General features: G+C 36.8%; 1 long non-coding RNA gene across 1 annotated transcript in view; it reads right to left on the reverse strand.

Annotated features, from left to right (window-relative positions):
* Nucleotides 1–2,769: 2,769 nt before the first annotated feature.
* Nucleotides 2,770–22,905, reverse strand: part of LOC103350594 (uncharacterized) — a 663,701-nt gene continuing 643,565 nt past the window's right edge. Inside the window, exon 8 of the long non-coding RNA XR_007924754.2 lies at nt 2,770–2,996. This is a non-coding gene — a long non-coding RNA (uncharacterized lncRNA). The remainder of the gene's footprint in view (nt 2,997–22,905) is intronic.

Raw genomic sequence — 22,905 nt, forward strand, 5'->3', positions numbered from 1 at the left:
ACTAAAATGTTATGCAGTGATATATTTCTTATTGTTTATGCTTTTTTGGATTTTTACCTTTCCAGATATAAATATTATAATTTCTGATTTATATTTGATTTTCACTTCCCTACTCTACTACATGTTACTTTTTAAAAATGTTTAAGGTGATTCTGTGGTATACACTATCTAGGAGTCTATTTAAATTTTTTAAAACCAAGATGTATTTCATCTTAGTTTTATCCTCATATACATGCTTATTCTGTTTATGTTTTTCTAATAATCTTATGCCATAATTTCTGATTCTTTTGTTTGCCTATTATTTTTGCTTTTGTATGTTTGTGTACTTTTTGTGACATTTGTACTTAGAGCCAAAGGTGATTCAGGTTTTATGGATCTAAGAAGAAACATCTTGAAAAAAAAAAAGAATAGAAAGAAACTAAATAAAATTAGCTAGGAAATTTTTAAAACTTCTTTATACTTATGAGAACAGAAATCATAACACAGCATAAAAGGGATCTGTGTAAATAAGACCCTTGAAGCATAAGTTTCATTAACTTCATGGTAATTCACGAAGGGTTATTGCCTATCATTTTGATAGCAGACTAATTTCTATCTTGGGCAGGGCTTATTAATTCCCTGTACTAAGTAATGATGTCATTTCCCACTGCTTCACTCTGCCTCTTCTCTTGCCTTTCCCAACTACTACATTTTTATTGAACATATTACTTATCTTTGGTTTTAAAATTTCAGTACTTGATTTTAAAGTAATAAATGATTTCTCGAGTCTTCAGCTACAAAAAAAGAGAGAAAGATAAGTGTTCTTACATACCTGAGACTAATTCTTCCCTTTTGGGATGGAATACTACTATTTATATAATATGGGCCTTGTTAGGTCTGTAACATTAACTTTCCTTTCCATAAATAGCCCTTGATTAACTTATAACAGCACTGTGCATGACTCATTTACTATTGTTTCTCAATTCATATCTTAGTTGATGAATAGTTGATTCTCTATTAATTTCCACAAGCAAATTTCTTAACAGTATTTCCTGGATGCCTATATGCTCAAAATGGTTTTTGTTGCTTTTTTTAAAAATATTTATTTTATATATTTGAAAGGCAGAGTTCCAGAGAGAGAGAGAGAGAGAGAGAGAGAGGGAGATCATGTCCCAAATGGCCAGGACTGGGTCAAGACAAAGCCAGGAGACAGGAACTTTATCTGGATCTCCCACATGGGTGGAGGGCCTCAAGTAGTTGGACCATCCTCTGCTTCTTTCTCAAGCTCATTAGCAGGGAGCTGAATCAGAAATGGAGCAGCCAGGGCTTGAACCGGTGCCCATATGGGTTGCCAGCATCGCAGCCAATGGCTTAACACCACAACGCCAGCCCCTTTTGTTGCTTTTATACCAGCTGAAAACAGCTGCTAGACTGTGTCTCTATGTATCACTTTGTCCTGACTATTCTCTATGTTTTCCAGTATTAATATACATTCACTATGATCACTATTAATTATCCCAATTTTGTTTTATTTTTTATGGATTATTTGAATTACTTTTTTTCTGCTGAAATATAACATATGCAACTTTTGATTCTCTTTGCTTGAATTACTTATGCATCACATTTTATATAATTCTTTTTCTTTATTTTTTATTTGACAGGGAGAATTATAGACAGTGAGAAAGAGACAGACAGACAGATCAGCTGCGCTGATCCAAAGCCAGGAGCCAGGTGCTCAGGTGCTTCTTCCTGCTCTCCCATGCAGGTGCAGGGGCCTAAGCACTTGGGCCATCTTTCACTGCCCTCCGAGGCCATAGCAGAGAGCTGGATTGGAAGAGGAGCAACTGGGACTAGAACCCAGCACCCATATGGGATGCCGGTGCCGCAGGCGGAGGATTAGCCAAGTGAGCCGTGGCACTGGCATCATTTTATATAATTCTTTTTCACTAAGTTTTCGTGTCTCTTTTTTGTTTCCTGTGTTCTCCTTGTTTTGGCTCCTTTTTATCTACTGTATTTGGAAGATATGAGTATTTTTTCTCTAGGCTGCATATTTGGAGAAATTTTTAACAATGGCTAGAGTCATATTGCAGGCAAGCAGAAATGTTCCTGTTAATCCAGGTTGTTTAATCAAATGAGTTCCTTTTGCCAATGCCACCCCCGCCCCCATCCTTGGCCCAGTTAATCAAGATTGCTAGCTGTGGATTTCCTCATGATTCAGCTTCTCTGATCTCCGCCAGCTTCAGCAACAGACTGCTACTTGCAAGTATATTTTGAATGTCCTTTCTTTGTGAATTTCTTCTTGACGTCTCTTTTAAATCAGTTCAAATACAAGGGTTCTTCTAAGTACACTGCTTCTTTTGTAAACAGCGGACACTGGTTTTATACCCTCCCTGAATAATTGTCTTAAACTACATATGATGAGGGTTTTTTGTTTGTTTGTTTGTTTGTTTTTTTGTTTTTTTTTGTTTTTTGACAGGCAGAGCGGATAGTGAGAGAGAGAGAGACAAAGGTCTTCCTTTGCCATTGGTTCACCCTCCAATGGCCACCGCGGCAGGTGCATCGCGCTGATCTGAAGCCAGGAGCCAGGTGCTTTTCCTGGTCTCCCATGCAGGTGCAGGGCCCAAGTACTTGGGCCATCCTCCACTGCACTCCCGGGCCATAGCAGAGAGCTGGCCTGGAAGAGGGGCAACCGGGACAGAATCCGGCGCCCCGACTGGGACTAGAACCCGGTGTGCCGGCGCCACAAGGCGGAGGATTAGCCTATTGAGCCACAGCGCCGCCCCCCCCCCCTTTTTTTTTTTAGCTCTGCAGCTGTAGATACCTTCTCTGGGTATCTTCCCATACTTCATTGTAAAGAGAATTGATTTAGGTAGAACTTCATCTCACTGCGTGATTTTTAAGATAGAGCCTTATTTTTTTTATGTGGGTTTCTATTTTTATACTCTTCTTTCTTCTCCTTCTCCATCTCCTTCTCCATCTCCATCTCCATATTCATCTTCATTGCTTTAGAGTAATTCCTGAAAATAGAAGAAGGAAATTCTTACTTAACTCTACCAGTTTCTAATCGCACACTCTCTAACCACTTTATAAAATGAGTATATTTATTTTACTTAAACTTATATTCAAACTTAATAGTAATATCTGTGTAAAAAAGAAAAACAAGACAGTTTCTTATATAATCATACTCCATTATGTCCTACACAAGTACACCACAATGTTATTATTTGGTAGACTAGCCAGAAGGAAAATTATTTACACACTAGTTTTTGTTTGTTTTGAGAGGCAGAGGGATAGAGAAAAAAGAGAGAGCAGAAAGAGAGATGACAGTCAGACATGACAGGCAAAGGAAAGGCAGCACTGAACTCACTGGCTCACTCTCTAAATGCCCAAAGTGGTTGAGACTGGGTCAGCTTAAGCCGGAAGCCAGGAACTCAATCTCAGTCTGTCACATGGGTGGCAGGGACCCAGTGACTTTGGCCATCATCTGCTGTCTCCCAGGGTACACATTAACAGAAGTCTGGAATCAGAAGTGAAGCCAGCCTCAAAACCAGCATTCTGATGTGACATTCAGGCATCCGAAGTGGCATCTTAGCCTCTAGGTCAATCACCTGTCCCTAGCCCTGGCTTTTTAGCTTCATTTTCACCATTCTTTGCATCACAAATGAAAATTTAAGGGAGACTAGGCCTGCTATCATTCATACATAATAATATTCCCAGAAGCACTAAACAACTTTTATCAAAAAAGCAGTAAAATATTCATATTTATTGACTCTATCACTAAACTAGCATTGTGAAAGAGACACAGAGTATAAGACATGACTTTAACTACTCAAGTATGTTTGGAGGTAAAACTTTAAAATTACATAAAGTGGATTATTAGTTAATAGTAAGTTGAGATTTTTTTGTACCAGAAACATAATGGGTTGAGGAACTCAGAGGGCTGAGAGATAAAAGGCTTGACTGGAAAATTTAAATATAAGTGAGTTAAGAGAAATTTGTAGGTAGAGTAAAAAGTTGCCCCAAAATGGCAAAATTGTATGCAATCTACAGGGGACAGAGACAGGTAATCTGCTGAGATGTCAAGTAAATGAACTGCTGAGTAGGCGGACTGAGAATAGGAAAGTCAACCGCCAGTCGAGACGTGAAAAGCTAACTAGCTTGATGATGGTGGTTGTGGACACAACTGCAAAGAAGCTGTGACTCCAAACAGTATTTCAAAGATAAGCAGCCAAATTTGATGATTTGTTACTTTTTTAAAACATTGAGCAAAAGGGAAATATCTTCTTTAGGAAGTTTCTCCGTAATATTTCACATTAAAGAATGCTGCTGTTTATAGGTGTGTTAATGTTTGAAGAAATTAATAAATGATGAGTTCAACTTTCTACAAAGTTTCATTGGAGGTCATGATGGGATTTCCAAATGTTGGGTTTCCTGTGATTTTTTGGACAAAATTTAATTGTCCTTGGTTGACCTAAACTTAAAGTAAGTAATATATTTTACTGGCAATTGTGAAAATTTGTTAGAAACCAAAAATTCTAGCAAAGTGCCTACTACAGAATATAATAGAATAAAAACACACAAGACAATTTGTTTGTACTGTTTATTTTTTTAAAAAAAAAGATTTCTTTATTTGAAAGTAAGAGTTACAGAGAGAGTGCAAGAGACAGAGAAAGACCTTTCACATGCTGTTTCTCCCCTCCAAGTGATCTCTACAACTAGGGCTAGGCCAGCCAAAGACAGGAACCAAGAGCTTTATCCCGATCTTCCTCATGGGGGCAGGGTCCCAAGCACTTAGGCCATCCTCTGCTGCTTTCCCAGACGCATTAGCAAGAAGCTGGATTAGAAGTGGAGCAGCAGCGACTTAAAGTGGTACCCAATAGGATGCTGGCACCTTGGACTGTGGCTTTACCCACTACATCACACCATGGGCCCTTGCACTGCTTTTTGTTCAGGGAATAATATATATCTACTCCAAATAAGCTTGGAGTTTGAGATTCATCTCAGATTTTCCCAAATCTCCTGAATTATACCTCAATGTGAGCATTATTAAACAATATTTTTATTTATCACTATTTAATCAGACAAATGTTTGGAAGACATTCAGGTTTATATATTAATAATTTTACCAAGTTTTATTTCAAAGGCCCACTTTGCTTATCATCAAAATTAGGTAGAACACATATAAGCCAAATAAATGAAAAAAAATATTTTAAAATACAATCTATTTTGCATGCTTAATTAATGTTGTACACAGCAGTATCATTGTTAAGCAACAAGCTACACAAGTACTTTAAGTAACTCAGTTCTCAGAAGGAAACTAATATTACATACCTCAGGTTCTCCAGGAAAGAAGCCACGAGAAATCATCATGAAAATGAGTAAAGACAAAATAGCAGTTTCTGCTGATTAAAGGTACTATAATAAGGGTGGGCATAGTCCCACAGTGGTTAAGACACCACTCGGGATTCCCACTTCCCCTATTGGAGTGACATGGCTCAAGTCTCATCTCTGCTTCCAATCTAAAGAGCAACCTAGGAGGCAACAGGTGATGTCTCAAGTAGGTGGGTCCCTACCACCTACATGGGACAACTCGATGCAATTTTCAGGAATCTGGCTTCAACTTGACCTTGCACTGGCTGATGAAGGCATTTGGGGAGTGAAGCAGCCAATGGAAGCATTCTCTCTCTCTCTCTGTCTCTCTCTCTGTCTCTCTCTCTCTCTGTCTCTCTCTCTCTTTGTTTTGCTCTTACTCTCACTGTGCCTTTCACAGAACAAAATGCTACAGCAAGTCTTGACTACTGCCATTACTTCTACTTTTATTATTACTTAGATTTTAAAAATACCTTGACTTTCTTTCTTTCATAAATCTACTGAGCTCATGATACAAATAAATTTTAGAATCGACTATTCTTTCTTCTCAATCATAAATTTTCTATGAAAATATTCTTTGTTAATGTTTCACTTGAAATTTCCTAAAGTCAGTGATTTGAGTCTTTTAGTGCGAGGATTTTATTTTTGCTTCACTCAGGCTTTAAAAATGTCATACTAGAGACAATTTATGTTGCATTTAGACTTTACAACAAGCTCAATACATAATGTGAGGTGATTTCTACAGTAAATAAAAAAAATGGTTTTTATGATGGCAAGATGGTGTCATTACTGGTATAACTACTATTATTTTACATTTAATGAAAAGTAGCTTTCTTTTGAAAAGTGAAAAGTGCTTAATAAAGTCATATATAATTTGCTATCATTACTCAAAGAAGATCCTGCTGGGAAAAATAACTGAAACCACCCACTGGCGGGGACTGGGAGGACCCCTGATCTGCATCTGTTAGTTATTATGACAGTAAAAATGCCAATGATTCCTTTGTCTCTCTGCTGACTTCAGATGCATACTGTGAACTAAGGGATCTCAATAAGGGATGAACAAAAGATACTTTGCCTTCTTTATTTAGTGATTGAAAAAGAAGAAACTTAGCCTATGATTATATCTTTATTTTTTTAACAGAAGCATATTTGCAGCCCCCAAATCACAATGTATACATTAATAAAGAATTATTAAGAATATTCCAGTTTTACTTTTGAAATGTACATATTATTTTGAAATATTTTTAGATTTGCAGAAAAGTTGCAAAGATAGAACAAAGAGTTCTAAATCACCCCTTAGCCAACTTCCCGGATGGTTAACATCTTATCTTTCCACAAATTCATCCAAACAATGTGCCCACAATGATACTGGTACATTACTGTTATTACTTAACTAAACTCCAAACTTTTTCTGGACTTTATCAGTTTTTAATTTCATAAAGGCCTCCTTCTGTTCCAGGATCCAACCCAGGGCACCACTTTGCATTTGATTGTCCAATCTGTGGAGTAGATTCTGGCCTGCGAGTATTTTACAGTCTTTCCTGAGTCTGATTTTTTTCAACTGGCACTTGCCCCATGTCTTGGGATTATTTTATGGTTTTCTTATGGTAAGAAACTAATTATGAGTAGGAAAAAAATCCCAAGGAAGAGAATGCACCATTTTTATCTTATCATATCTGCTGTTACATGATATTCACATGAAATCATTAATAAAGTGAACCTTTATCATTTGGATAAGAAAGTGGTAACAAGATTTCTCCACTATAAATCACTATTCTCCCCCTTTCCAATTCTTTGCAAACAACTCACAAAATCTATCCCACTCTCAGGTTTATGGGATAGGCTAGCAATTAAGCGATGTCTCCTACACGGGGCAGCTCTTACATTTGGAATTCTGCAATGTAGATTTCTTTACTCCTCCAACTATTTTTAATTTTGTATATCACTTTGTAGATAGATAGATAGATAGATAGATAGAGAGAGAGATTTATTTTATTCATGAGCTTATAATCTAATACTACATTATTTGTTGCTTAAATTTTTTGTTGCTTTGAACATTGAGTTCTTTCAAGTTGGCTCCTTTATCCTTTGACTGTGTCCCCATCTTTTTGTTTTTTGAGCATTTCTTTACTTTCTGGTACTCCAAGATGCTATTTACTCATCTTGAATTTTCCCTTCTACAGCCCACAAATAAGACATATCTGCTATCTTTCATTAGAGAATAATGCATGCAAACAAAGAACAGCAATCTGAGTGTGCTTGTGACTGCTGCAATGTCATTGCTTAAATACTCTTTATAAAGAGTCAGGTAATACATGGATTGTAAACGCCAGTGAGCACACATAAATCTATAATTGCTTCTATAAATATACATCTCTCTCTTTCTCAATGTCTTAAAAATAAGTTCATACTGATGTTTCCAACCTTAATCCAGTACCATAAGGTTTATTTTAGACTATTTGTTTTCCTTTTAGTAGTAACCACTCTGATGATTAGAAACCTAGGGTACCCCTCTATCATTCTTACTAGTTCAACCCAGGGAGATAGGTATATGTGAATATGACAGAGCTAAAGATGTAGATATATACGCATCTATAGATATAGGTACAGATACAGATATGTGAATTGATTAAGCCATACCACCTTGCAAGACATATTTTTATCAACTAAAATACAGTTTATGCACGATTTCTTTTGCCTCTACCTTTAAAATATCAAGCCAAGCTTACTTACGTCAACCCCTTTGCCTTTCCTCATCTTCCTCAGTGAGACTGTAGCATACATTTGTGATACATTAGACTCATGTTGTCACAATCTGCATCCTAATATACCCTGACATCTGTGTTAATGTTAATGTTTACTTCTCTTTTTTAAAAAGATAAACATTAAAATCACTTTCGTGATGCGAAAACGTGTCTCCATCACCTCAGCACTGTACTGAGCAGTTTCTTTACTCTAAAAATTACACTGTGTGTGCCATTTATAATCAACTGCTCCCTGATTCCCCAGTGCCTAATAAACACTAATCTATTTTCCATCTCTGTGGCTTTTGCTGTCTCTAGAATGTCACTAAATGGAATGATACAATATGTAGCCTTTTGGATCTGGCTTCCTTCAAATACTAAAAATACATGTAAGCATTATTCATACTCTTTCATTAACTAATAGCATGTTCCTTATTATTAATGAATAGAGTTATATATTACATATATTCCACAGTTCTCTTTATCCATTATCCTGTTAAAGGACATCTAATTTCTACTTTTATTAATTATGAATAAAACTATTGTAGTAATATATGGATTCTAGTATGGCCAAAATTTTCAACTCACTTCACTTCTCAGTAGCCTGTCAAGTCTGTGTTTACATGTACAAGAAACTGCCAAGGAACCGGTGTTGTGGGGTATCATGTGTGGCTGCTACCTGAGACCCTAGCTGCTGCTTAAACGCTGGCATCCCATATGGGTACCCATTCGAGTTCTGGCTGCCCCACTTCTGATCTAGCTTCCTGCTGGTGCATCTGGGAAAGCAACAAAAGATGGCCCATGTGCTTGGGCTCCTGCACCCACATGGAAGACCTGGATGGAGCTCTTGGCTCCTGACTTCAGCCTGAACCAGCCTTGGCCCTTGTGGCCACTTGAGAGAACGAAATAAAAGATATTCTCTCATTCTCTCTCTGTGTGTGTCTCTTTCCATCTCTGTCCTCTTTCTCTCACTCTCTGTTAACTCTAAATTTCAAATAAAAAAATCTTAAAAAAAATTACCAAGCTACCTTCAAAATGGCTGTGCCATTTTGCATTCTCACTAGGAATGAATGAGAGTTTCTTTTGTTCCACATCATTGACAGCTTTTGTCATTATTGGTTTAGTGGCTTTTTTTTTTTCTACTCTAATAGAAGTGTAGTGATATCTCATTATGGTTTTAATTTGCTTTTCCCTAATGATAACTGATGTGTCTATTTCATTTTAATTGCCATTTGTCCATCTTCTTTGATGAAGGGACTTGTTAAATTTTTTGTTTATATTTGTATTGAGTTGTTATTGTTGAGTTACAAACTAGTTTCAATACAAGTAGCTTATTAAGTATGCAATTTGCCAATACTTTCTTAGTTCTTAAAAAATATCCTTTTCAGAGTAAAAGGGTTTTTTCTGATAAAGTTCAACATCACTTTTGTCATGGATCATACTTTTGGTATTTCATAGTATTAAATTTAGAATAACCTCATCCTATTAGTCTTCAGTATTGAGCTTGTCTGCCAGCAGGGAGTGCCTCCTGAAATGGCTCGAGTACCTCAGGATCAAGTGTTGATTTCCCTAAGTTAATATACAAACATTTTGGTTTGTGAACTTGATTTTGATCTTTTGTATTTAGTTAATAACAATAAATGCCCAGAGTTTCCTGCTGTTCAGACCATGGACTTGCAGTTCATCTCTCTCATCCAGATAACCCTTTTCTCTGTTGTCACATTAGATATCAGCAATACTGAATGATTTGCTTGACACAGCCAGTAGATTCTTCTTGAAATCACGAGCTAACACACTCTCTCCAAGACCAGTGGTCTGAATGATCTGTAAGAAATCTTTCAGAATTTCTTTCCTGCAACTGGCTTTCAGTAAGGCATTTGTCAAACTGCACCACATTCATTAGCCCATAATATCAACCTGCCCTATTACAGTCACTTCTGATTGTGAGCAATAAAACAGCTCATTTCTGCTTAAGGAAAAAATGATATTTCTTTGTGAATATGGATGGAAGAGAAATGTAATAAAAATAATGAAGAAATATCCCATAAAGATTGGATTTGGGCAATAAGTATATGAGCTCCCTCTGAATCTTTTCTCAAACAGATTTTTTTCTACACAGAAGAAACAAGGATTTTTCTGTCTTCTGGTCTACATATTTGTGGTTTTCCATTCAATAGGAATCAAGGGTTACCCTCTTTGACTTCATATTCTGAAAATTTCAGGAAAGTTCTCTGGATTGGACTGTTGCACAACTTTATCTTTCAGAGCAAGCATTATGCTTAGGAGATGAGTATTACAAGGGTACTTCAAAAATTTGGTGGAAAATGGAATTATGGATGAATTTATTTTTGTGCAAAATAATTTTAAACCCATGCTCATGAAAGGTCTTCTAAAAGTTCTTTGAAATACATATTATGAAACCTACACATGGATTTCAAATTTTTCTTGTAATATTCTTCACAAGAATTGTTAGCTGTCTCACTTTTATTTATTTAAAAGTCAGGTTAGGGGGGCAGGGAAGAAAACTTTCAACTGTTGATTCACTCCTTAAATACTTGCAACAGTTAGGGCTGGACCATGCTGAAGCCAAGAATCAGGAACTCCCTCCACATCTTCCACATGGGTGGTAGGAACTGAAGTTGTTGAACCATCATCTGCTGCCTCCCAGCCACATTATCAAGGAGCTAAATTGGAGGCAGAGGCAGAACTCAGTCCTAGGCACTCTAATATGGTATGCATGCATCCTAACACTAAGCTTAACTCTACACCTCACAAAGCCCAAACCAGATTTAAAAATAATTCTGTTTTTCCATAAAGTTTTTGAGGTATCCTATGCATCTCACCTAGCCTACATAACTTGGCCAATCTAAAAACCTACAAAATAGTTGCATAAGTAGCAGTCCTACCTTGAGAACACGTAGAAAGGGAGAAATTCCTCCAAAGCTACTTGTATGATACGGTAAATGCAAGAAAATTCATCATAAAGCATTCAGTGTGTATTAAAAATTGTTATCACAATTATTTTTATTACTATTAATTCTGGCACTACTATTACTACTAATAAATGCTGGGCATCCATGGAGTTAGTTATGTGGATTGTAGATAGGTATCCTGTTATAGAGCTTTGCATTTGCCAACCACTGTTCTAGGATTTTTACATAAATTAACTCAATATTCTTCATAATAATAGTATAAGATAAGCATTATCATTATTCTTATTCCTAGTTTATAAGAAATACAGAACTAATTTACCTGCTTGCCCACCATCACAAAATCCAAACCTATCATGTTCAAGTAGATTACTCCCTGAATTGTTCTTTGAGGGACTAGAAAAGAGGACTAATCATTTCCTCTATACTCTTGCAAAAATATAAAAACATAAATCTAACAAGTTTTCAACCATCTTTCCTCCCTGAATAAAGTGTAACATGTCAAGAGTGAATAAACACAAAGTGAAGTAGAATGAGTATTCAGAAAAATACTGCAGCACAAGGACTTCATTTGTGCTCCCAAATATACAGATAGACTTTCACTAGAATGTAAATTACATAAACATCCTAGCCCAAGAAAAGAAAATGTGCAGTTGGTTGTGTCACTCTAGATTGATAAAATTCAAAGACATAGATCAGTTTAAGGAATACTTCTTCACCATTTCTGCAGCACTTTACTCTCCCTGCCTTATCTTCCTCAAGCCAAAAATCCTAGACTACTGGGGAGCATATAATTAATACTCTTTGTCAAGTGGCCAGATCTTGATAATTTGTCCCAAGTTAAAGAGGAAAGACAGGGGCAGAAAAAGCCCCCATCTAGTTTCTTTATAAGTCTCTAACATGATTTAGCTATGTCCTTATGGATATATATATATATATATGTATATATATATATATATATATATAGTGTGTGTATGTGTGTGTGTCTTTATACATAAAGACAAACTGTTGCTGCCATATCAGCCACCTGCCACTTATATTGCCTTTCATTTCTAACCTGGGTACTTATGTGCAATATTGTAGAAGGAGACAAATACTTTATTTCACCTTAATTCATAAATGAGAGCTTTGTATATACAGTATTCTGGGTGGACAGTTTTTTCTCTCAAGACTTGTAATATGTCTCACAATTGTCTCCTAGCTTGTAGGATTTCTTATTAGAAGTCCACTGCTGGTCTAATTGGAGATCCTCTGAAAGTAATCTGGTGTTTCTCTCACGCACATTTTAAAATTCTTTTTTATGTTTTACTGTGAAGAGTTTGACTGCCATGTGTCATGGTGATGATCTTTTCTTTCATGTCTATTAGGAGTTCTATACCTCTCCTTTACTTGAATGCCCATTTCTTTCTCCAAATCAAAAAAAAAAAAGAAAGAAAAAAACTTCTGAAAACAAATGAAGATGACAGCTCAACATATCAAAGCTTATGGGATACAGCAGAGGCAGTGTTAAGAAGAAGAAAGTTTAAACAATTGGTGCCTGCATCAAGAAATTGGAAAGGTTCTAAGTAAATGAGTCATCAATGCATCTCAATGATCTAGAAAAACAACAAGAAACAAAGCCCAAAACTAGTAGAAAGAAACAAATAATTAAAATTAGAGAAAATATGGTGGAGTTAGAAACGTGCCAGGGGATTCCAATACAATCCCATCAAGGTTGCATGTACCAATGCCATCACACTAGTCCAAGTGATCAATTTCAGTTCAAAATTGATCACACTGATAGGTCTAAGAGTCAAAGGGATCACAAAAACAAGACTAGTGTCTGCTAATACTAATTGATAGAATCAAAAACAGATAGAACGATCCAACATAGGAAGCGGGATACACAGCAGACTCAGAGTGGCAGATGTCCTAAACAGCACTCTGGCCTTTGAATCAGCCCTTAAGGGATTCAGATCTGGCTGAAGAGCCCATGAGAGTATTTTAGGCATGGAAAGCCAAGACACCCTGGAAAGAAAAAAACACACACACACACACACACACACACACACACAAAAAAAAACAAACAAAAAAAAACCTAAATGAAAGATCTCTGCAAGTGAGATCCCAGTGGAAAGAATGGGGCCATCAAAGAAGGAGGTACCTTTCTCTGAAGGGAGGAGAGAACTTCCACTTTGACTATGACCCTGTCAGAATAAGATCGAAATCAGCGAAATCAAAAGGCTTCCTTAGCCTTGGCAACTCATGACTAGAGCCTAGGGAGATTTCTGATGCCATAAACAAGAGTGTCAAATTGTTAAGTCAGCAACAGGAGTCACCGTGTACTTACTACTCATGTGGGATCTGTCCTTAATGTGTTGTCCAATGTGAAGTAATGCTATAACTAGTGCTAAAACAGTATTTTACACTTTGTGTTTCTGTGTGGGTGCAAACTGATGAAACCTTTACTTAATATATACTAAATCGATCTTCTGTATATAAAGATAATTGAAAATGAATCTTGATGTGAATGGAATGGGAGAGGGAGTGGGAGATGGGAGGGGTGCGAGTGGGAGGGAAGTTATGGGAGGGAAAGCCAATGTAATCCATAAACTGTACTTTGGAAATTTATACTTACTAAATAAATTAAAAATAAAAAAATAAAATTAGAGAAAATAAACAAAATTGCAACCAAAATTATGATACAAAATATCAGCAAAACAAAGAACTGTTTTTTTAATAACTAAAATTGACACACCATTGGCACAAAAACTTAAAAAAAAGAGAGAAGATCCAAGTTAATAAAATTAGAGATGAAAGAGGAAATGTAACAACAGACACTACATAAATAAAAAGAATCATCAGAAATTACTACAAAGAGCTGTATGCCAACAAACTGGGAATCCTACAAGAAATGGATAGATTGCCAGACATGGGAGGGAAGTTATGGGGGGAGAAGCCATTGTAATCCATAAGTTATACTTTGGAAATTTATATTCATTAAATATAAGTTAAAAAAAGAATTATAAAACACTAAAGAAAGAAATAGAAGAAGATAGAAAAAATGGAACAATCTTCCATCTTCATGGATTGCAAGATTCAATATCATCAAAATGTCCATACTTCCAAAAGCACTTTACAGATTCAATCTGATACCAATCAAAACACCAAGGACATTCTTCTCAGATATAGAAAAAATGCTGCTGAAATTCATATGGAAACACAGGAGACCCCAAATAGCTAAAGCAATCTTATACAACAAAAATAAAGCCAGAGGCATCACAATACCAGATTTGAAGACATATTATAGGGCAGTTATAATCAAAACAAATAGTAATGGTTCAAAAATGTATGGATAGACCAATGGAAAATAGAAACACCAGAAATCAATCCAAGCATCTCCAACCAACTTATCTCTTCCCAAGGATCTAAAATCAATCCCTGGAGCAAGGATAGTCTTCAGCAAATGGTGCTGGGAAAACTGGATCTCCACATGCAGAAGTATGAAGCAGGACCCCTACCTTACACCTTACACAAAATTGCATTCAAAATGGATTAAAGACCTAAATCCATGACCCAACACCATCAAATTATTAGAGAACTTCGGGGGAACCCTGCAAGACACTGGCATAGGCAAAGAGTTCTTGGAAAAGACCCCAGAGACACAGGCAATTAAAGCCAAAATTAACAAATGGGATTACATCGAATTGAGAAGAAAAAGAAACACTGAGCGAAGAGGCAACAAACATTATCAGAGAAATTCTTTGCAAACTATTCAACTGATAAAGGATTAAATAACCTGAATATATATAAAGAGATCAAGAAACTCAATAACAACAAAACAAACAACTGAGTTAAAGAAATATAAGCAAAGGACTTTAAAAGACATTTTTCAAAAGAGGAAATCCAAATGGCCAACAGACACATGAAAAAATGCTCAGGATCACTAGCCATCAAGGAAATGCAAATCAAAATCACAATGAGATTTCACCTCTCCCCCATTAGAAATCAACAAACAACATATGCTGGCAAGGATGTGGGGGAAAAGGTACCCTAAACCACTGTTGTGGGAATGTAAATTGGTAAACCACTATGGAAGACAGTATAAAACTTCCTCAGAAATCTGAATGTAGACCTACCATAAAACCCAGCCATCTCACTAATGGGAATTTACCCAAGGAAATTTAAATCAGCATATGAAAGAATTATCTGCACTCCTATGTGTTGAATTCACAATAGCAAATCATGGAATCAACCCAAATTATCTACACTCCATGTGTTCAATTCGCAATAGCTAAGACATGGAATCAAGCCAAATGCCCATCAGCTGAAGACTAGATAAAGAAATAGTGGGATATGTACGCTTTGGAATACTACACAGCAGTAAAAAAAAAATCCAGTCATGGAAGACATCATATTTAATGAAATAAGCCAGTCCCAAAGAGACAAATACCACATGTTCTCCCTGGCCTGTGATAACTAATAGCGCACCTAAAATGCAATCTGGAGAAGTGAAACTGACACTTTGAGAAGCAATGTCTTGAACTGCCCTTGTACTGATTGTTGAGGAACAGTTATTTTTTTAAATACTGTTTGTTGAACTCTTTACTTAACATAGAGTTAAACATATGTGTATAAAGTAAACTGAAAATAGATCTTAGTAAAAAAAAAAATAGGGTGAGAATAAAAGAGGGAGAAGGTAAAGGGGTTGAGAGTATGGGTGGGAGAGTGGGTGTGATGGGAAGAATGACATATTCTTGAAGTTTTAATTATGAAGTGTATGAAAAGTAACTGTAAATCTGTATGGTTCTGCAAACATTGCTATGGACTTACTTCCAAGGGTACAGTTTAAAAACTTGCTATGGATCCCCAGATTCCCTAAAGCTGGGTGGTAAAAATACCATCTTAGGTGTTAAAGTGATCATATGGATAGGATGGAGGGTCTGATAATAATAATGGATAGAATTAAAAAGGAGTGACTGTTCCAACATGGGAAGCAGTCTACTCAGCAGACTCTTAGAATGACAATTGCTTTAAATGGAACTCTGTCCTCAGAATTAGCTCTTAAGGCATTCTAGCCTGGCTGAAAAGCTCATGAGAGCATGGAAAGCCAAGACACTGTAGCAAAAAATGTCCTACATAAAGGCCCTCAGTGGGTGAGACTCCAGGGGAAGAAGTGGTTATCAAAAAGGAGGTACTTTTCTCTGAAGGGAGGAGAGAACTTCTACTTTGCTTATGGCCTTATCTAAATACTGACTGAGCTTGTGGATTTAAAAGACTTCCATATTCTAGGCAGCTCATGTCAAGAGCTTCAGGTGATCACTGATGTCATGCATAAGAATGTTAATTGTTAAATTAACAAGAGTCACTGTGCACTAACTTGCCATGCAAAACCTCTGTCCTCAAAGAGTTGCATTATAACTATGTCTAAGTGCTCACAAAATATGTGTCATCCTAGGGTGCTTCTTTAAAGTTTATTAAGTTTCTAAAAATAAAAAAGAACTAAAATTAGCTTCAATATGCAATAACATTGAACAGCCCTTGTCCTGACAGTTGAGGAACAGTTTTTCGTTTGTTTTCCATGTAAATTGTTGAACCTTTTACTTAGTATAGAGTTGGTCCTCTGTGTATAAAGTTAATTGAAAATGGATCTTAGTGGATAATGGGACTGGGAATTGGAGAGGGAGGAGGAGGGATGGGAGAGTGGGTGGAAAAGTGGGTATGGTGTGAAGAATCACGATATTCCTGAAGTTGTACTTATGAAATGCATGAAGTCCATATTCCTTAAATGAAAGGTTTCATTGGGGGAAAATTGTTTTAAAAAAGAATCCTGACAATTGCTACCAAGTTTTCTATAGCTTCAGCCTCATTGAGCACATGTGAAAACCAGAGATGCAACAAGACAGTTTTTTTAAAGATTTTATTTATTTGAGAGGTAGAGTTACAGACAGTGAGAGGGAGAGACAGAGAGAGTGGTCTTCCATTTGCTGGTTCACTCCCCAAATGGCCGCAATGGCCAGAGCTGCAACTATCCAAAGCCAGGAGCCACGAGCCAGGTGCTTCTTCCTGTCTCTCACATGGGTGCAGGGGCCCAAGCACTTGGGCCATCTTCTACTGCTTTCCCAGGCCATAGCTGAGAGCTGGACTGGAAGAGGAGCAGCCGGGAATAGGACCAGCACCCATATGGGATGCCTGCACTGCTGACGGAGTATCAATCTACTGTGACATGGTGCCAGTCCTGTAACATATCACTTTTAAACCTATTTCTTGTAGCATAAAATATTACCAATTTCTACCCTGTGGCAATTAATCATCCTTCTAACTCATCCCTCCTCAACTTAGCCAAATTCCCATTTTAGGAAATCCAATCTTTATGTGTTATAGATAACAACAAAAAGGATTTTATTGGTTTCTATAGCTGGGAAGAGAGTAGAGTGGTAGGATTAGAATTATACAATAAATGTCTTTGCTTCTTCATTTATCTTTCTCTTTCCAACCCTCTCTCTCTTCTCCCACTCATCTATATAACTGCAACCCTCTCTCATTTTCACTATTGTCTCTTGTTCTCCTTTCCCTTTGCAGAGTCGATTTTTTCATATGTTACCAAGCACATTCACATATGGCTCCAGAATCACATACTTAGAGCTCACAAAGGCATAGGAAGCTAAATCTTTAGAAGGAATTCAGATCATTCAAGTAAGGAATTCCTATTACTTTACTTTGCGTGGCTCAGCTACAACTTGTCTTATCATAATGTCCATAGAGTAGACTACTAATATCATTTCAGGTTAGGTCGTGTGTGTTCTTCTATGTTCTGGGATATGCTGGACAATATGATTGACATTACTCCCAGAATCACATAGAAACAGGTTTAAGTTTCCTAAAGGTAAGATCAGCTAAATAAAGAAAACAATGGAAAAGGTCTCAAATAGGTTAAAAGGGGGAGGACTCTCTGAATCTACCACGCACTGAATCTCATTTTATTAATTCATTGTCCATAGGAAGTTGGTGTTTATGAAGGAAAAGGCAAACTGGAAGAACTATACATTGAAATGCAAAAGGCTTTAATTTTTCTCAGAATTTTCCTTCAGAATGGCAAAATTTATCAAAACTTTTCAAACAATGAAAATATTCCAAAATATTTCCCTGACATAATATTTTATTTGGCTTTTCACTACCCACTAGTGTGAAAGTGAATGATCTAACTAAATCTTGAACTAGAAAAACTAGATACTAAAGACATAGATTCTATAGTGTTGACAGCACTAATTTCCTTTAGTCTTTAAAGATTTTATATATATATATATATATATGAAACGTAAAGTGCCAGAGAAAATGAGAGAGAGAGAGAGAGAGAGATACAGAGAGTTACAGAGAGATGTTCCATCCACTAATTCACTCGCCATATGATCACAAGAGCCAGTCTAGACCAGGTACAAGCCAGGAGCTAGTAACTCCAGTCTCATCCTCCACAAGGGTGGCAGAAACCTACGTACTTGGATTATCTTCTGATGCTTTTCCAGGACCAATAGCAGGGAGTTAGACCAGAGTGGTTGAGATTTGAACTTGCACTCGAATACAGGATGTAGATGTTGTAATTGGTGGCTTAGCCTGCTGTGCCTCAAAGCTTTCCTTGCATTAAAAAAAATTAAATAAAAAAAAGCATTGAAAAAATCAAATATTTTAATGTTTCCACCATAAAGAATTGATAAGTGTTTGAGGAGATAGATATGTTTATCCTGGCTTTAACATTAAATAATGTATACATGTATCAAATTATCACAGAGTACCCTATAGATATGTATAATTTTTATGTTATCAGTTAAACCATTATTTAATTAAGGTACAGAGATAATCACAAAAAAGTAGTAATTTAAAAATATCATGTTAGCCGGCGCCGCGGCTCACTAGGCTAATCCTCCGCCTAGCGGCGCCGGCACACCGGGTTCTAGTCCTGGTCGGGGCGCCGGATTCTGTCCCGGTTGCCCCTCTTCCAGGCCAGCTCTCTGCTGTGGCCAGGGAGTGCAGTGGAGGATGGCCCAGGTGCTTGGGCCCTGCACCCCATGGGAGACCAGGAAAAGCACCTGGCTCCTGGCTCCTGCCAGGATCAGCGCGGTGCGCCGGCCGCAGCGCGCCGGCCGCGGCGGCCATTGGAGGGTGAACCAACGGCAAAAGGAAGACCTTTCTCTCTGTCTCTCTCTCTCTCACTGTCCACTCTGCCTGTCAAAAAAAAAAAAAAAAAAAAAAAAAAAAAATATCATGTTGGCTTACTTTCAAAGTTTCTCTGGAAAATTCCTTTGTTTAAACTTCAGTATGTTTAAGGTAAAGTATTGTTCTAGGTGAACCTAAAAGTGATGGCATACACAAAGTAATTAAATATGTATATGTTAGGTTCTAATTTTTTTTGAGTGATCAGGTAATAGGAAACTTTTCTAGCATCTGCATGTTGCAATTCTCAGACATGTACAACAAATATGTGGCAAGGGTGAAATGATTGTCTTAGTGTATGTTCTCTCAGATATGTTAATAGCATATATTTGTGTATATGAATACACGTAGAGATGTGTGCACGTACACACACACACATTAGGTGATCTCCACTGGAATACAACCTTCATGAGAGAAGAGAATTTTGTCTGTTCTTTACTATATCGCCATTACCTAGCTATTTGTTGTCCAACACATGGTGGATGCTCACTAAACACTTTTTAAATTGAATTGAAGATAAAGATAGGCAACATAAATGGGTAATGGACTCTGAACTGTATTTAAATTGATCTCAGTGTTTCTCTTTGCATACAGACCTACATTTAATTATAGTATTACATCATCCTGGTGTCATCAGAAAAGAGGATTTGCACCCCAGTCAGTGAATCCGTATTTCATTTATTATGTACATATCTGAAGGGGAAACGTGTTTAGGATGTTGCAAGTGATACAGAATGTGTAAAAAGGTACAAGGAATTGTTGCCTTCTGTTAAAGATTTAAGACATAGATTCAGGAAATCTGTGATGCTGATATACATGTAATGATGTCATGAAATGCACTGCCATGTGTGTGACAAATTGCCCCAGAATAGAAAGAGAAGCCAGAGCTGTACCTTTAGTAATGTATGTTTATGGGATGGCCAGGAAGCAGAAATTCAACACTTCAGAAAGATGGACGTGGGGAAGAAAAGTACATCACAACTAAATATGATTTTAGTTTATTTAATAATAGGTATGGGATAAGCAATGCTTTAGTTTTCACTAATGTATTGTAAGGAGGTTATCACGAAATATTACAAAGAGAACTATTTATTTCTTTTTTTTAAGATTTATTTATTTATTTGAAAGAGTTACACAGAGAGAAGAGAGGCAGAGAGAGAGAGAGAGAGAGAGAGAGAGAGAGAAGTCTTCCATCTGATGGTTCACTCCCCAATTGGCTGCAATGGCCAGAGCTGCGCCGATCCGAAGCCAGGAGCTTCTTCCTGGTCTCCCACACGGGCGCAGGGTCCAAAGGGCTTGGGCCATCTTCCACTGCTTTCCTAGGCTATAGCAGAGAGCTGGATCGGAAGTGGAGCAGCTAGATCTCAAACCGGTGCCCATATGGGATGCCAGCGCTTCAGACCAGGGTGTTAACCTGCTGTGCCACAGCGCCAGCCCCAACTATTTATTTCTTATTACGTGAAGTGGATAGATTTTTCCTTTTCCCATGCCTGTTATTACAAGTAGAAAAGGTAAAATTATGACAAGGTGAATGTACATATTAAAATTTCAAGTAAAACTATAAGGATGAGTATTACTTAACATATTATTAGGTCTTCCAAGAATATGTTTGCCCTTAAGAAAGCTAGAACAAATTAAAATGCTTCTGAATATCAATTAATTTATCTGTCAATGTCAGATCTCAGAAAGCATAGTTATAATACAAAAGAATTTTGTAGATATAAACCATTATTTCAAACTACAATGTCATTCACATTTTCAAGAAGATGCAAAGTTCAGAGACCTTTGATTTGTCACATGAGCTCTCAATGAAATCCAAACCAACTTTAATGCCCCAGAGAGTGTATGAATGCAATAAAGCAAGACAAAAATAAAATATGTGAACTTGAAATATTCTACCAATTTTATTAATCTATAGTTTTAATACCTAAGGTACTTAAAAGCTTACTCTGAATTTTTGTAATCACTCTTACATTTGGGTTAAATAAAAATGGGTTAATTACAAATTCACTTGGAAAAAAATAATGATTTTGGAAATGTTTTCCAAGAATTGTTGAGAAATATAAGGAATGCACAGACAGTCAATTGAAATATTCTGTGTCTTTTGATGGATACGGTTAATCCAGGATCATTAGGAAAAGTCCTGTTAGAGTTCTTTAAAAGTCCATCAGCTGGAATTTTATGTCTGGTATCTATAATTTTGAGGCATAATAAGTTTGATAACAATTTTAAAGGATAAACTTTGGTAAATTCATGGAATAAAGAACTGGGACAGAGCTATGAACTAAAAGGGAACAAAAAAAATCTATTCACTGCCTTTGAACCCTGGTTAATCTCTGTGGTTTACACAGTTTCTACAACTGAGGGTTTCAAAATCAAGCCATCTCACTTTTATACTTTCTAAGAAATATATCTGTGCTTTTTTTTTTTTTTTAGTAGAAATAAGGACACTAAATGCTTCTCACAGACATATTTTATTGTTAATCTTCTGTCTTTGAAACAGGAATCACCATACTGATGATAAATGTATTCAACCCAAAAGTGCAACTATTAATATTAAAAATGAATACTGAATATTTTGTGTGAAGATATGACAAGTGTTAAGCATATGCCATATATTAAAATCCATTAAAATATTCTAATAGCATCTCATAATTTTTGCCTCTGCAAACCACTTTTTTGCTCTCCTTTCTCTTCCTTCTAAATAATCCCCTTCAGTGTGTTCTCTATCAGTTGGAAAAGCACTCGACTTGCACCTACAACTCAACAACAACAACAAAAACAAGCAGAGAAATTAGTGTTCTTCAGGCATGTCCTTGGATCTCTCTACATTCTTTAGATTAGCCTGTGCCTGGACTTCTCTGTGATTACCATCATTGCAAGCAGGGGAAATGGCAGCAAGGTCTATTTGCCAGCATTTGACTTCTAATGACCCCTTCTTAGAAGTTAAACAAACCTCAGTGATAATTAACTCCTTAAAATGAAATTAATCCTTTAAAATTAATGACTTCAACACAATGCAGAAATTTGACAGTGTATAATGATAATCTACTAATAACAGAGAACTATACTTGGGCATATCAATGTTACAGTTCTAAATACATTAGCAGTACATTGAGATGGGTGAAGAAGATCTTGCGTGATGTTTCAAAGAATTTGAGAAGTACCTGCTAACGCTAACCGATGGAGTAAATAAAGGGGAGAGTGATCCAACATGGGAAGTGAGATACTCAGCAGACTCATAGAATGGCAGATGTCCTAAATAGCACTCTGGCCTCAGAATCAGCCCTAAAGTCATTCGGAGCTGGCTGAAAAGCTCATGAGAGTATTTCAGGCATGGAAAGCCAAGACACTCTGGCAAAAGATCTCTGCGAGTGAGATCCCAGTGGAAAGAACAGGTCATCAAAGAAGGAGGTACCTTTCTCTGAAGGGAGGAGAGAACCTCCACTTTGACTATGACCTTGTCTAAACAAGATAAGAGTCGGAGAACTCAGAGGGCTTCCATAGCCTTGGAAACTCATGACTGGAGCATAGGGAGATTACTGATGCCATAGACAGGCGTGTCAATTGGTAAAGTCAACAACAGGAGTCACTGTGCACTTACTCCTCATGTAGGATCTCTATCCTTAATGTGCTGTACATTGAGATTTAATGCTATAACGAGTACTCAAACAATATATTTCACTTTGTGTTTC

This window comes from Oryctolagus cuniculus, chromosome 4 (assembly GCF_964237555.1).
Source record: "Oryctolagus cuniculus chromosome 4, mOryCun1.1, whole genome shotgun sequence".
In the NCBI taxonomy this organism is placed as follows: domain Eukaryota; kingdom Metazoa; phylum Chordata; class Mammalia; order Lagomorpha; family Leporidae; genus Oryctolagus; species Oryctolagus cuniculus.